The sequence below is a fragment of the Colobus angolensis genome, unplaced genomic scaffold (genome assembly GCF_000951035.1).
Source record: "Colobus angolensis palliatus isolate OR3802 unplaced genomic scaffold, Cang.pa_1.0 Scaffold305, whole genome shotgun sequence".
Lineage (NCBI taxonomy): Eukaryota > Metazoa > Chordata > Mammalia > Primates > Cercopithecidae > Colobus > Colobus angolensis.
Genome location: NW_012116322.1, coordinates 1038833 through 1055075, shown reverse-complemented (window position 1 = coordinate 1055075; position 16243 = coordinate 1038833). Strand labels below are relative to the sequence as shown.

The following is a 16243-nucleotide window of genomic DNA, read 5'->3' as shown; positions in this document are numbered from 1 at the left end:
TAATAATAATAAATAACTAAAAAATAATAGATGTTGGCATGGATGTGGTGAAAAGGGAACTCTTTTACATTGCTGGTGGGAATGTAAACTAGCACAGCTACTATGGAAAACAGTATGGAGATTCCTTAAAGAGCTAAAAGTAGATCTACCATTCAGTTCAGCAATCCCACTACTGGGTATCTACCCAAAGACAAATAAGTCTTATGAAAAAGACATACACACACCCATGTCTACAGAAGCACAATCCGCAATTGCAAAAATATGGAACCAACTTAGATGCCCATCAACCAACCAGTGGATAAAGAAAATGTAGTACCTATACACTATGGAATACTATCCAGCCATAAAATGAAATAATGGCCTTTGCAGCAACTTGGATGGCTTGGAAGCCATTATTCTAAGTGAATTCTAACTCAGGAATGGAAAACCAAATATCATATGTTCTCACTTATAAGTGCGAGCTAAGCTGTGAGGATGCAAAGGCAGCATACAAGCAATATAATGGACTTTTGGGATTCAGAGAGAAGGGTGAAGGTGGTGAGGGATCAAAAACTACATATTGAGTATAGTGTACACTGCTAGGGTGATAGGTACATCAAAATCTCAGTAATCACCACTAAAGAACATAACCATGTAACACAAAACCACCTGTTCCCCAAAAACTACTGAAATAAAATTTTAAAAAATTAAAAAATAAACTGTTGTTTTCTGAGTGCCTACTACACACCAAGGACAAAGCGTAAACTGCTTGCAGGCATGATTTCCTTCAATCTTCTCAATGGGTTGGTCAAGTATTTATTATTGTGCCCATTTTACTGATGAAGAACTGAGGTTTAGAGAGAAGAAACTGTTAGAGATACATGGCAAGTATTTAAATGGACTTAGGGTTTGAACCCACCTTCTCCCCAACCTGTGCTTCACCCTAGTGGTCTCCCACCTGCCAAGGGTTTTATCAAATGCATTCCTTGTCCCATGGATGAGATCAGGCCAGCGCGGTGGCTCACACCTGTAATCCCACACTTTGGGAGGCCGAGGCGGGCATATCACCTGAAGTCAGGAGTTCGAGACCAGCCTGGCCAACATGGTGAAACCCCGTCTCTACTAAAAATACAAAAATTAGACAGATATGGTGGCATGTGCCTGTAGCCCCAGCTACTCGGTAGGCTGAGGCTGGAGAATTGCTTGAACCTGGGGAGCAGAGGTTGCAGTCAGCTGAGATCGCACCACTGCAATCCAGTCTGGCCAATAGAGCGAGACTCTGTCTCAAGAAAAAAAAAAAGAGAGAGAGAGAGAGAGATCAGAAAATTGGGGTGGATTGCTCAAGGTCAGGAAATGAGCTGACCTGCTTGAGGAAACAATCCATTCTGGATCCAAAGAGGAGGCACCTGACATGTTTTTGCTTCTACTGAAAAGGTCATATTAGAGGCAGCAGGACCCACAGTGACACCTTTTGACAATTTCAGAAAGTTCCACCTGCAGTTTGGGGGCAAAGCTGAAGTCAAGGCCTACATCGTCCCAGCCCCTCTCTCCACCTCCAGCTCAAACACCAGCTGGCCCTTAGCTCATGGAGCATTAGTCTGCAGGGGGAACAGATCCTGGTGCATGAAGGAGGCATCTCCCATCCTAGACTCGACCACTCCCCAGTGCAGCTGCTTCTCGTTATTTCAGAGATTCTGAGAAATATATTAAATAGGCTAAGGGAGACGTACAAAGTGGACAGCAGACTCCAAAAGGTTAATATCTTCCTTTTCAGATGGTTCCCACAGTTGCCATGGATATCTACTACAGGAGGCTTTGCAAGTTCCACATGAAGGGGCCGAAATTAATAAACTCCTTTGAACTCAGAGGAAACAAACCAGGTGGGGCTAAAAATGCTGCAGCCTGTTTATATCCATCTTGGACAGGGGGCCTAGATGTGCAGGTGTGTGTGCAAAGGGCGTTTGGGTGTTTATCTGTGGGTATGTGTGCATTTCAGTCACACATATGCAACTGTATGTGTGCCTTTGGTTTGCCTGTGTATACACATGAAAGAGGTCAGAAAAGGACTAGACTGTCTGCATATCCCAAAGGGCAAAAATTTATTTGATAGTTTCCCCAACGAGGCAGCAATATATTCAAGGTCAAGGGCTGTTTTTTTGTCTCTACAATCCCATTAGCACCTAGCCCAGTGCCTTGTGGATGTTCAGCAACTGTTTATTGAATAGTGTCATCTGTTCATTTAACAAATAATTTTGAGGGCCTGGCACTGTCCTACGAACAGAGGTCATTACCACAGCGAACAAGACAGAGATTCTTTCTACATGGAGCTTAGGGGCACGAAAGAGGCAGATGAATGGGTTGAAGGATAAATTTCCAAATGAAAAACCTGTCTTGCTCTTTTACCAAGGACCCGCCAACATGGGCCGCGTTCACACCAAAACCGTGAAGAAGGCGGCCCGGGTCATCATAGAGAAGTACTACACGCGTCTGGGCAACGACTTCCACACGAACAAGCGCATGTGCGAGGAGATCGCCATTATCCCCAGCAAGAAGCTCCGCAACAAGATAGCAGGCTATGTCACCCATCTGATGAAGCGGATTCAGAGAGGCCCTGTAAGAGGTATCTCCATCAAGCTGCAGGAGGAGGAGAGAGAAAGGAGAGACAATTATGTTCCTGAGGTCTCAGCCCTGGATCAGGAGATAATTGAAGTAGATCCTGACACTAAGGAAATGCTGAAGCTTTTGGACTTTGGCAGTCTGTCCAACCTGCAGGTCACTCAGCCTACAGTTGGGATGAATTTCAAAACGCCTCGGGGACCTTTTTGAATTTTTTCTGCAGTGCTATATTATTTTCAATAAATCTGGGACAACAAAAAAAAAAAAAAGAAAAACCTTTCTTGTGGTTCATGTGTGTAAATATGTGCACGTGTGTGTATGTGTGTGTGCACACAGGTATTTATAAACAGACAAAAGAATTACTTGAAAAATGAAGTGTCAGTGAGGAACACAGTCCATGCATAAAAAATAAAGAACATGGGCCGGGTGCGGTGGCTCATGCCTATAATCCCAGCACTTTGGGAGGCTGAGATGGGTGGATCACCCGAGGTCAGGAGTTCGAAACCAGCCTGGCCGACATGGTGAAACCTCGTCTCTACTAAAAATACAACAATTAACCAGGCGTGGTGGCGGGCGCCTGCAATCCCAGCTACTCAGGAGGCTGAAGCGTGAGGATCACTTGAACCTATGAGGCAGAGGTTGTAGTGAGCAGAGATCGTGCCACTGCACTCCAGCCTGGGCGACAGAGCAAGACTCTGCCTCTAAACAAAAAATAAAATAAAGAACATGAACTCTGGAGTCGACACGCCCCGCCTCTGTTGCTAATCAACTATACCTTCTTAGTCAATCAGAGCCTTGGTTTACTCACATTGAATATTTTTGGCACACCTACCACATGTGAGGTACTTTCCAGGGCCTGGGACATAGCAATGGGCAGGGCGGACATTAATCCCCGCCCTCATGGAGTAATGATTCTAAACCTCAGTGAGTGCCAGAATGGCAAGAGGCTCCAAGGTGGCCCAGGGAAGCAGGGAAGATGTCTGAAGGAAGTGACTCTTCCACCAAGACATGAAGGATGCATAAGAGTCGGTCAAGTGACAGGGAGAGGGGAAAGGGTCCTAGGCAGAAGAAATGGTGTGCACGGAGGTCTTGAGGCAAGAGCAATTATGGCATATTTGAAAAGCTGGAGGACATTGAATACAGTAGCAGCAATGTGTGTAAAGGGGAGGAAAGACTGTATGGATGGATGTACATATGTGTCCATGTATGCATGTGTGTGTGTCAGTATGAGTGTGTCTCTGTATGTGTTTCCAGGCATGTGAGTATGAGCGTGTATCTGAATAAGTGTGTGCATGTGTATGTAGGTATGTATGTATATGTGTGGTGTGTGTATGAGTGTGTCTGTGTTTTTAAGCATAGTGTCTGTGTGTCTCCATGTATGTGAGTCTGTGTGTGCATGTGTTCCCATGCAAGTGTGTGCAAGAGTCTGAATGGCTGTCTGTGTGCTTATGTGTCTACGCATGTGCGTGTTTATGCATGTGTCTGAATGAGAGTGTGAGTTTGTGTGTGTGTGTGTCCAGGCATATGAGTGTGGGTGAGTACACATCCTTACAAAGAAGTTTGCAGATACTGTGACCAGAAAGCCACAGATAAAGGAATAAGACTTCCTATGGGAGTTCTGTAACCACAGAGCAAAATCAATATTCTAACCGAATTGCTTTTATAGATAATGTATCATGTGAGAAAGGTTTTAATTAAAGTGTAGCCTCTAAGAAGGTTGCTCCAAGACTTACAGATCTCACTGTTCTGCTCAGACAGAGCTCAGGGCAGGTGGGAGCAAGCTGGTTATTATCTGACAGGCAGTCCTCCTATTCCCCATCCTCCTCTGTGGCTGCCATTCTCACCTGCCTTGTTAGAAATTCGTTTTTTAAAAAAGGCCATGCACGGTGGCTCATGCTTGTAATCCCAGGACTTTGGGAGGCTGAGGAGGGGTGGATCACCTGAGGTCAGGAGTTCAAGATTAGCCTGGCCAATATGGTGAAACCTCATCTCTACTAAAAATACAAAAATTAACTGGGTGTGGTGGTGGGTGCCTGTAGTCCCAGCTACTCGGGAGGCTGAGGCAGGAGAACTGTTTGAACGGAGGTGGAGGCGGAGGTTGCAGTGAGCCGAGATAGCACCACTGCACTCCAGCCTGGGTGACAGAGAGAAACTCTGTCTCAAAAAAAAAAAAAAAAAAAAAAAAGTATATTTAGGAAATGCTGTTCATGAATGTTCCAGAAAACTATGCAAACATATTGATAGTCAAAGAAATGCAGATGAAAACAAATCACATTCTTTGCATAAAAGAGTAAAAAATAGATTTTAAAATAATGGTATTTACTTGCAGTAAGGGTACAGTATACCAGGTAACTTGGTGATAGGAGTGTAGATCGGTTCATATTTTCTGAAGGATATTTGAACCATAGTATCTGAAAGTTTAAAGTAGGCATACCTTTGGATTCAGCATTTCTGCTTCTAGGAATTTAGCCAAAGAAAATAATCACTCAAATGGGGCAGATTAAACATAAAAAGTTGCTCATCAAAGCATCATGAAGATGAAATTCTTGTTATGACAGTGTGATCTTTCCCATAATTGGCCTCTAAAGGCTGAGAACAAAAGGTAATAAGCCTTCCAAATTTTAAGTATAGTAACCATCAATATTTGGCCAGCCTTCTCCCTGAAAGGTTAGGTTTCAGGTAGTGGTATGCTGGTAAATGTTTAACCATCAGCTATGGGGTGGAGGTGGAGATGGGGGGTTGTCAGATGATACAGATTTCCATGTTGTAAATACTCCCACCAGGACTGATTCTGAGCTTCCAGTGTGCCCTTGCTGAATGTGGAGTTTGGAAGAGATACTAACAATTGGCCCTCACAAGCCAATGTGAGCACCTTCAGCATACGCTGGGATAGAGGACCCACTTCAGCTAAAGCAATGCTGATTCCTTGCAATGCAGGCTCCACAGAACATATAAGTCAGGGAGGAAGAGTGAAGTTATCCTTTGGAGAGGCGCAACGTTGGTGCAGAGAGATTCTCCCTACTTCCGCTGACTTCCCCAGAGGTGCTACTCGTCGTTGCAAAATGAGGGAGGCACCAAGAAAATAGCTCACTGAGTTGGGAGGCATTTATAAGAAGGGGCTGCCAGTCTCTCTCTCTCTCTCTGCTTGCTGACCAGTTTAGTGCTTCCTGAACTAAATAAGAAGACGTTGGGACACAATAATGGTGCAGACTGACCACAAGGCTGATAGGAGACAAGGTCCACTTTCTTTCAAGTCTCAGCTTTGCAAGTGGAACGGAAGATGGATGAAGGGAAAGGACACTTTATATAGTATGTGAAATTGACATTGTCCAACAACCAAGACTGAATCTTCAGAACCAAGTTCAAACAGAGACTTTTAATACTAGGATGTATCTGTCTGAACTAGGCTAGTGATTTCCTTGAGGAAGCCTGCTAGGTAATGGGATAGGAAAAATTTGAAAGGGCAGAGTTAACAGCAGCTATTGGAAGAGTATATATTTTTCTGGTTTTACCTCAATGACTTGAGGCTTGCCAATCAAATTGGTCACACTTTTGAAATAACCTAAGTATCCATCAAGCAGAAATTCAGTGTAATACGGCACATCCGTTTATACAAACAGCATGCAGATATTCAACAGTATTAATACCCATTTTGTGTGTGTGTGTGTGTGTGTGTGTGTGTGTGTGATCTGTACCTTAATTCAAGTACCGCACAATAATCACTGATATATGCTTCTCTGAGGTTTTTAAAACTTAAATTTTATATTCTCATTTTTAACTAGACAGTTAATAACTCTGTGAATTAAAAACATCTTTTTTTCCTTGGGTCTACTCTGATATGGTCAACACTAGAGAATTCAAAATCACAGTATATTCTTTCTACCATAGTTACCGCCATGAAAAGATGACTGTAATAAATGAAAAGATGACCACAATAAATAGGTGAGTGGGAATAAAAAGTGATTTACAAATAATTATGTACAATATGACCTTGCTTTTGTAAAAGAATAAAAAAGTATAACCGTATGTACAGGAAAATATCTGGAAACGTACACACTAAAATGTCAAGAGTAGTTGCTCTGGGTGGGGTACGGTATCATTTGCTCAACTTGCCATTCTTTGGTTAATATTTATTAAGTTCTCACTATGTATCAGAGACACTGCTAGCCACCCTTACTTTCCTGTTTTATCTAGCACTTTACAGATCTTTGGCCCTATAATTAACATACATTAAAAAAATCAGGACAGGAAAAGAGAGAGCTTTTATTTTGTTGAAAAAATGACGTACTCAGCCCACAGTACTTAGAACTCAACGGGTACTTAGTAATGGTGGCCATGATTGTATCCTTCCGTGGATCTTGGCTCTTCATCTGTTATAGCTTCCAGAGCAATTGTTATAACAACGACAGTGATGATAGCCTGTATTGATACAGCATTTATTACATACCAGGGCGGGGTTCTGAATACTGATTTGGCTCACAATAACTCTGTCAGGTAACTATCATTCCCAATTTACACACCAGGAAAGGGGCAGAAACACAGTTCCTGCAGCAGTAAGTCTCCTCCCTCTATAACCGCAACAGGGCACTGTCTTTATCCCACCCCATCCCTGAAACTGCTCTGATAGGAACAATAGGCCTATACACACAGGCACACACCCAGAAATAGATTGGGATGGGACTGGCCTGGGTTATTGTGGGTGACTCAGACGGTCAGAGGAAAAGGCAACGTAACACAGACAAATGCGAGATAATAAGTCTGAAGCCAATGAACCGAATGAGAGGGAGAGCACATACTAAATAAAAAGTCATGAGTCCCTGCAGCCTGGAAAGGGATTTAGAGGTTACTGTTAAAAAAAAAAAGTCCTCCTTGAAATTGTCAGCACTTTGTACTATCGGAGTACACTTGGGTATCGAGGGGCTCCTGTGTCCATGCCCGTGGCATCTCTGTCTGCTGATGGAGGCCAGGAGGGAGGGGGTCTGGTCATTCCATCCTGCTGGGGTCAGTCTGGGAGCAGGAGGGCTGTTTCTGAGCCTTGGTGTGTCCACGGTGGATCCACACTCATTCTGGGTCTCAAGCAAGACGCTGAGCTGAAACAACAGGAATGTGTCCCTATGGACAGCCCAGCAAGAAGTGGTGTGGGGTGGGGCAGTAGATGAGTTCTAGGATCTCAGAGTAAGGATTTGCACGGAGGCTGAAAATCTGAGAAAGGCAAAGTACGTGCGGATTGCAGATGGTCGGGGCGAATGGGAAGGATTCAGCCAAACAGGATAGATGACAGCCAGAAAGGAAGTCTACTGACGGCTTGAATGGTCTAGAAAAGCCTGCTACAAGACGGGGCAAAAAGGATCAGATAATGCAAATATCCAGAAACAAAGCTGTCTGGGGGAGGAGGAGAGGTTTTGAGCATGGAGTGATGGCGATAGTTTAAACCAGGCCAGGAGGCTTTTTTTTTTAGTTTCTAATTTTAATTTTTAGAGTCAGGGTCTCACTTTGTTGCCCAGGCTGGAGTGCAGCGGTAGGATCATGGCTCACTGCATCCTTGCTCTCTTTAAGCGATCCTCCCACCTCAGCCTCCTGAGTAGCCAAGACCACAGGTGTGAGCCACAGTACCTGGCTACATTTTTTTATTTTTAGCAGAGATAGGGTCTCACTATGCTGCCCCAGGCTGGTCTTGAACTCCTGGGCTCAAGTGATCCTCCTGCCTTGGCCTCCCAAAGTGCTGGGATTCCAGATGGGAGCCATTGCGTTTGGCTCCTGGAGGCATGTTTGTATCCAAAGAACACAAACAGATAATGTTAACAAAAGCAAAACCAACTAATTCAGTCTTCACACTTATAAGGTCAATGTTATTATCCCTGATTTTAAAGATGAAGAAACTGAGGCACAGAGGGGTTGGGTAACTTAACCTCAGGTCACCCAACCAGCTAGCGACAGAGCTAGGATTCAAACTGAGGTGACCTGGCTGCATTGCACATGCGCTTGACAAAGATTCTCAACTTGACCTGAGTGTAGTCAGGCTTCTCAAAGACCTCTGTCTGAATAGGTGCTGACCTTGGTCTTTGTCCTTATTCTAGGCCCACTTATTCCATTTTTAGCAAGAATCCTGTTGAGTCAGTTTACGGAAAATCTCCCACCCTCAACTGACTCAACTAACTCAGTCTTCACACTTATTATCCCTGATTTAAAGATGAAGAAAATGAGGCACAGAGGGGTTGGGTAACTTAACCCCAGGTTGAAGGTCTACCTTCAACAAAAACCCTGTTAGGTCAGTTTAGTAAAGAATTACCCTATTTCGCGGTGGTTCACGCCTGTAATCCCAGCACTTTGGGAGGCTGAGGCGGGTGGATCACGAGGTCAGGAGATCAAGACCATCCTGGCTAACATGGTGAAACCCCGTCTCTACTAAAAATACAAAAAATTAGCTGGGTGTGGTGGCGGGCGCCTGTAGTCCCAGCTACTCGGGAGGCTGAGGCAGGAGAATGGCGTGAACCCAGGAGGCGGAGCTTGCAGTAAGCCGAGATGGCGCCACTGCACTCCAGCCTGGGCAACAGAGCAACACTCCATCTCAAAAAAAAAAAAAGAATTATCTATTTCTTAGCGAGCTCCCACCCACCAACCCCACATCCCACTCCTTGCCCGTAAATTCTCTCTTTTCTTGCTTTATTTGGAGTTGGACTCAATCTTTCTCCCCTACTTCAAAACCCCATTGTAGTAGCTTCCCTTGAATAGTCTTTCTTGAAAGTCTAATGACATCTTTAACAAATGTCATTAATAATTTGTTTTGTGTATATATATATATATATATATATTTCAGCTAACTGCAGCTTCAACCTCTCAGGCACAAGGGATACTCCTGCCTCAGCCTTCTGAGTAGCTGGGATTACAGGCTTGCGCCACCATGACCAACTAATTTTTTTATTTTTAGTAGAGACAAGATCTCACTATGTTGCCTAGGCTGGTCTCCAACTCCTGGGCTCAAGTGATCCTGCCGCCTCGGCCTCCCAAAGTGATCGGAATACAGATGCAAGCCACAGTGCCCAGCCTGTTTTTAATATTCTTTATTTTTTTGAGGCAGAATTTCACTTTTGTTGCCCAAGCTGGAGTGCAATGGTGCAATCTCAGCTCACTGCAACCTCCACCTCCCAGATTCAAGTGATTCTCCTGTCTCAGCCTCCCGAGTAGCTGAGATTACAGGCATGTGACACCACGCCCGGCTAATTTTGTATTTTTAGTAGAAACAGGGTTTCTCCAAGTTGGTCAGGCTGGTCTCGAACTCCTGACCTCAGGTGATCCGCCCACCTCAGCCTCCCAAAGTGTTGGGATTACAGGCATGAGCCACCACACCCAGACATGTTTTTAATATTCTTAACCACTACACATACTGCTCTAATGTTAGACAAAAATAAAACCCATAAGAAGGATTCCAGTAAATGCCATAAGTCATTGGGGCCAAGCAGCATTGCCCTGGATCACTTCTAATTGAGGATCAAAACAAGGCAGGAAGGGGAGAGAACAATTCTCTGTTTTGTCCTACGTCATAGAGTAGTGTGGGCTTAGAATGGCAACCATCAAAGCTAGAGGGATTCTTTGGAGCTCAGGCTGGGGGCAGAGAGAGCAGCAGAAGAGAGCTCTATGGCAGGAATGGCTAGTGCCTAGAAGAGTAGCTCAGGGATACCTGAAAGCTAAAAGAGAGAACCTATTCTTGAGCAACGCTGGAAGAACCACTGAGACACTGGCTGCCTGAAGAGACATTTGCACGAAGTCAAGACTATTGATGGGAGCAGGTGGGGCCAGCAGATGCTGGGGTATTCCAATTGCCCAGCCTGGTGAGCTTGCAAGAAATTGTAAATATTTCCCTCTTTTTCATGACTTGTTACAGAGAGGCGAGATACAATTTTGTTGGAGAGGTGGAGCAGGGCTGAACAAGTCCAGTTTACTCCGATTTCAAGAATGTTTCCATTAGGCTAAGGAAGGTTCAGGATGCTTCGAGCAGGGAAACGATTTCAAGGTGACCTTGTGGAAGGAGCGGGCACTATGAAGTGTTTTTGATCGAGTGGAACAAGATAAGCTGTTCATGTTGCGGAAGGGTTCAAAGCCCTGGACACCAGCTGAAATAAGAAAATTCAATTTCTGGCGTAAGATTGCGCTTTTTCTGCCTTCTGGAAGAATATACACATCTGCCTCTCTTCTACCCCTAATGAAAGCCTCACATTCCTCTGCAGTCGTTCCGACACAAACAGGGTCGTAAAGGCAGGTTTGCATGGCATAGGTGATGCCACTGGCAGGTACTCAGAAGCAGGGATGGCTGTTTCAGTTCACAGTCTTCCAGGAAACTTCACACACGGCCAGGGCTGGGACCCGGGAGTGACCCAGGGCTATTTCAATATTATTCTGTCTTCTTTTGTTCTCCCACAAAAGACTCCTCCGTGTTTATCGAAAACACTGCTGTCCAATAGAACTTTCTGCATTCATGGAAATGCTCTATGTCTGTAATGTTCAGTAGGACAGTCTCCAACCACATGTGACTCCTGAGTACTTGAAATGTGGTCAGTGTGACAGAAAGGTTCCATTTTTAATTTTGCTTCATTTTAATTAACTTAAATAGCCTCGGGTAGTCAGCCGCTACCTCACTGGATAGCACAGTGCTGAAAGACTCAGAGGAAAGGGCATGATCCTCACGCCCACCCAGACTGGACTTGGATTCTGCCTCTGTCATTTGCTAGCTGTGTGACCTTGGGTGGGTTTCTTAACCTCTCTGACCCTCTCTCTGATCCTCACCTGAAAAATGGGATGATGATATCAATGTTGCAGGATTTTGGTGGAAATGAGTTGCATGCACAGAATACACAGCAGGCCATAGGCAAGTAGTAAATCTTAACTGTAGTTATTAATTCATAAGTATGTCTGTGGCTTCACAATTGGCTTGGAATTTCTCAGTTGTGGACACGAGCTCTTGCTCACAATGACGGGACAAAGTGGAGTTAAGGAATGAGGAGTCTTCTCTGTATTTTGCTCTGGAATTAGAGTGTTGGAGGCAATGGGGATCCTGCAGGGTTCAACCAGCAGGACGAGCTCAGACTCAGCGCCCCCCAGCAGGCAGAAGATGGACTTGGGGCATTGTTGGCTGAGCAGGACCAGCCAGCTGCCTTTCCCTGCTCCCAGCCAGCCCGGCCTCCCCGATTATCGATTATCGATTATCACCAAGGTGAGAAGAGGCCCCTCTCCTAAGAGGGCAAGGATGAGGAGAAACAGACAGGAAGGGAGGGAGGGAGAGGACAGCAAAGATGTGAGTTCAATGCAAACTTGGGAAAGACTGAGGACAGAGAGACAGGGACCAAGAAGGAAACAGTTGGAAGCAGGGACAACAGAAAGCAGAGACAGGAGGCCATGCAGAGAGCCGGGGGCAGGGAACCTCAAGGGTGAGGCGGGCAGAGACACACAGGAAGCCAGGGACACTGACACGGAGAGACACAGAGAAGACACCGAGACAGAAATACAGACACGGAGACACAGAGACAGAGACACAGAGACAGAGACACAGACAGAGACACAGAGACACAGACTGAGACACGGGGACAGAGACTGAGACACAGACAGAGACACAGACAGAGACACAGGGACACAGACTGAGACACAGGGACAGAGACTGAGACACAGGGACAGAGACTGAGACACAGACAGAGACACAGAGACACAGACTGAGACACAGGGACACAGACTGAGACACAGGGACACAGACAGAGACACAGGGACACAGACAGAGACACAAGGACAGAGACACAGGGACACAGACTGAGACACAGGGACAGAGACTGAGACACAGGGACAGAGACACAGGGACACAGACTGAGACACAGGGACAGAGACACAGGGACACAGACTGAGACACAGGGACAGAGACACAAAGATAGAGAGATGGAGACACAGAGACAGAGACACGGAGACACAGAGATACAGAGGGAGGAAGCTAGAGACACACAGAGAGAGACACAGAGACAGAAACAGAGGGAGAGAGAAACAGGAACACAGACACATGAAAATAGAGGTACAGACAGACAGACACAGAAATAGAGGTAGGAAGGTAGAGACACAGAGACAGAAAGACACAGAGATAAACACAGACAGACAGAAACACAGAGGCAGAAGACAGAGGTAGAAACGCAGGAACGTGAAGACAGAGACGGTGAGATACAGAGACAGAGACACAGAGACAGAAACGGAAAGAGACGCAGAGATGCACATATAGAGAGACTGATACAGACAGATGCAGAGTCAGAGACAGAGAGACAAGCAAAAAGAATAAGTGGGATGGGGAACAGGGCAAGACAGAGCAAGAAACGTAAGTCACACACACACACACACACACACACGGAGAGAGATGGGAAGACAGGCTGAGAGAGACAAAGCAAAACAGAGAGAAACAAAAAGATGGGAGAAGAGTGAGTTAGGAGGAGGCAGGGAGGAAAAGCTGGAAAAGGCACGGACGGAGTGGCACAGGGAGACCGCAGAGACCCACAGCAAGACGGAAAGACATTTCAAAAAAGAAAAGCAAGAAATGGAGGGGCATAGATGTGGCTGAGTGCCCAAGGGAGACTGGCTGGCAGGGGCGGGGCTGGGAGGGAGCAGCTGGACGGGCCGGCAGCAGCAGGGCAGGAGCAGCTCCACCTAGGCTGGGGGCTTGCGGGGTGCAGCCCCGAGGGGTTCCCCACGGAGCCCTCTTTACTCCTCCACCTCCTCCTCACCATCAGGCGGAGGGCCTGGGAACCTGGGGGCAGCCAAGGATTCCAGAGCCCCCCTTGCCCGCCCTCCTTCCCTCTAACTCGGGAGACGTTCATCTTGGAGGACAGGTTGATCTTTTATTGACTGTCTCCAAGGGTCAGCTTAGAAGTATCTGAGAAGATACTGGTTCTGAATGTCATTTGTCATCTGGAGGCCTGACGGGTGGCCGCATCGACTCACCCCCTCCTGTCCTCCCTGGAATTTAGGAAGGCGAAAGCTGCTCTTAACCTTTCCCCTAAATGGAGCTGTAATTCCTCTCTCCCTCTCCGTTTGCTCATCAGGGCAGCGCTATGGGAACAATAGGAGACCACAGGCAGGAAGCGGGGATTGCTCCTCCCAGGGAAAGGTGGGGCGTCCCTGCTCCTTGCAATGCTTCCCCCCTACTTCCCAGCCCCCCACATCAGCTGTTCTCAAGCTTGGTTGCATGTGGGACTCTTCTAGGAAGCTTAAAAAATTGCTGAGGGGGCCAGGTGCGGTGGCTCAAACCTGTAATCCCAGCACTTTGGGAGGCTGAGGCAGGTGGATCACAAGGTCAGGAGTTCAAGACCAGCCTGGCCAAGATGGTGAAATGCTATCTTTACTAAAAATACAAAAATTAGCCGGATGTGGGGGCCGGCGCCTGTAATCCTAACTACTCGGGAGGCTGAGGCAGGGAGGTTTGAAACCGGAAGGCAGAGGGTGCAGTGAGCCGAGATCACACCACTGCACCCTAGCCTGGGCGACAGAGCGAGACTCTGTCTCAAAAACAAACAAACAAAAAGTGTTGAGGCCTGGGCTCACCCACAGAGGCTGGGATTTCATTGGTCTGGGCTGAAGTTCAGATACTGCAGGGTTCAAACCTGTCCTCAGATGATACTAATGAGAAGCTAAGACGGAGGTCTGCTAAGCTCGATGATCCCCTACCTGCCTTCTCATCATCATCCAAGTCTCAAACCAGGCAATTGTCCTCTGAGAGGCCTTCCCTGGTAACCTTCCCCTGAAACAACGCCCAATCACAATCCCCCATTCATCTTCTGCCAAGCTCTAGCAGCTACCTAAACAGTGACTAAGAGCCTGGCCTCTCAAGTCAGCATGTGTGGGTTCTGATTCCCGAGCCACTCCTCCATAGCTAGGAGATCTTAAGCCAGTCACTTATTCTCTGTCCCACCATTTCCCCCTTCTGTAAACTGGGAATGATAACACTTTCAAGGATTCTGGTGTGGATTCAAGGAGCCAACAAAGTCAACGTACATGGAAGAGTGCCTGGCACAGAGTGAGTCCTATATTAGTGTTTGCAACTGTTATTACCTTGCTTTTTATCTCCCCCTGTTTAGTTCTTCCTGCAAGCTTCCTTACGGACCTAGGCCATGATTAGCATCTTCATCATCCCTATTTTACAGATGAGAACACTGAGGCACAACAGAGTAAGAAACTTTGGCAAGGGGCTAGGTTTCACCATGACTGTTTGACTGTGGCCCTCCAGAGCTAGTAAGGGCAGAAGCCTGTGCAAGCTGGTAAGAGGCTGGGCAGGTTGGCCTGTTTTACCCTGGGCTGTAGGACTTGAGCTTTCATGGATTTCTGCACAGGAGAAAGAGGTGTTCCAGTTGGAAGAAGCAGGTTGTTCAGCCACAGGAAGCAGCCTGGGGCTTCTGGGAAAGGTACTAGTTCTGGGTGGTGTTGGGAGTGAGAAGAAGTCGGGAGAAATGGAGGCAGGGCTGGCACCAAGAGCTCTGGAGGGAATGTCAAAGATGGAGAGTTGTGTTGAGGTTTTGGTTCTGCGTCCACAGAGAGATTGAGAATGATTAGAACACGGGTCCCCTAACTTCCGGTCCTTGGGTCTTGCCCATGGACCCTGGTCTAGCTCTTCGAAATAGTAGAAAATTGGGATCTGTGTCTGGAGTTGTTTGGGTGAGATAGTTCTGGGGTCAAACCCCTCTCATCCAGGCTATAAACTCAATGCCTCCACTCTCCAGCTGCATGGCCTTGGGTAAGGTCCACAACCTGTGTCTGTCTTGGTTTCCTCTCCCATAAATGGAGGTGAGGGACCTCCCTCAGAGGATGTGGTGAGGACTGACTGAGATGAGGCATGAAAAGCATGGAGCACCCTGCCCGCCTGAGTAAACAAAATACTCACCATTGCTGACACTGACAACCGTCTCCTGGGTGGGGTGAATGAGGGGAAAAATAGAACAGCTGCAAATGATTATTATTGGGATGTGGCACAATAAAGAAAGGAAGGAAGGGAGGAGGGAAGGAGGGGAGGGAGCGGGGAGGAAAAAAAGAAAGGAAAGAAGTAAGGAAGGAGGGAGGGAGACAGAAAGGAAGAAAGGAGGAAGGGAGGGAAGGAGGGAGGGAGGGATGAAGGAAGGAAGGAAGGAAGGGAGGAAGGAAGGAAAGAGGGAGGGAGAAAGGAAGGAGGGAGGGAGGAAAGAAGGAAGGAGAGAGAAAGGGAGGCAGGGAGGGAGGAAAGAAAGGAAAGGAAGGAAAGAGGGGGAAGGGAAGGAGGGAAGGAAGGAAAAAGGAAGGAAGAAGGAAGGAAAGGAAGGAAGGGAGGATGGCTGAGAGGTTTTCACAGATGAATGACTTTCAGTGGTAAAACCAGGAAAGTCCTAGGCAAACAGAGATGAGTTAGTCACTCTAAGGGAAGGTCTAAAGCAGTGCAGTTTAATTCTTCAAGCGCAAAATCAGTCAAAAGGAAAACAAGGAAATTGGTTCAAGCTACAGCACAACAAACTGAGGTTAGCTCTCATACAGGACTTCCTGGCTGCTGATCAACAGGCACGGGTAGGCATGCCCTTTAGCAACTGGGAAGAAAGCTCAGAGTCCGGGAGGCAACTAGGAGAGATGGCAAAGCGTCTTTCCGGGGATGGAAGGTCCGTGTTGGCTG

At 46.7% G+C, this 16243-nt stretch overlaps 1 pseudogene across 1 annotated transcript; it reads left to right on the top strand.

The window, feature by feature from the left end:
- The first annotated feature begins 2378 nt into the window (after positions 1–2378).
- Positions 2379–2864, top strand: LOC105517675 (annotated as a pseudogene). The gene has a single exon (XR_001002701.1). The product of XR_001002701.1 is annotated as a 40S ribosomal protein S17 pseudogene (transcript).
- The last annotated feature ends 13379 nt before the right edge of the window (positions 2865–16243 follow it).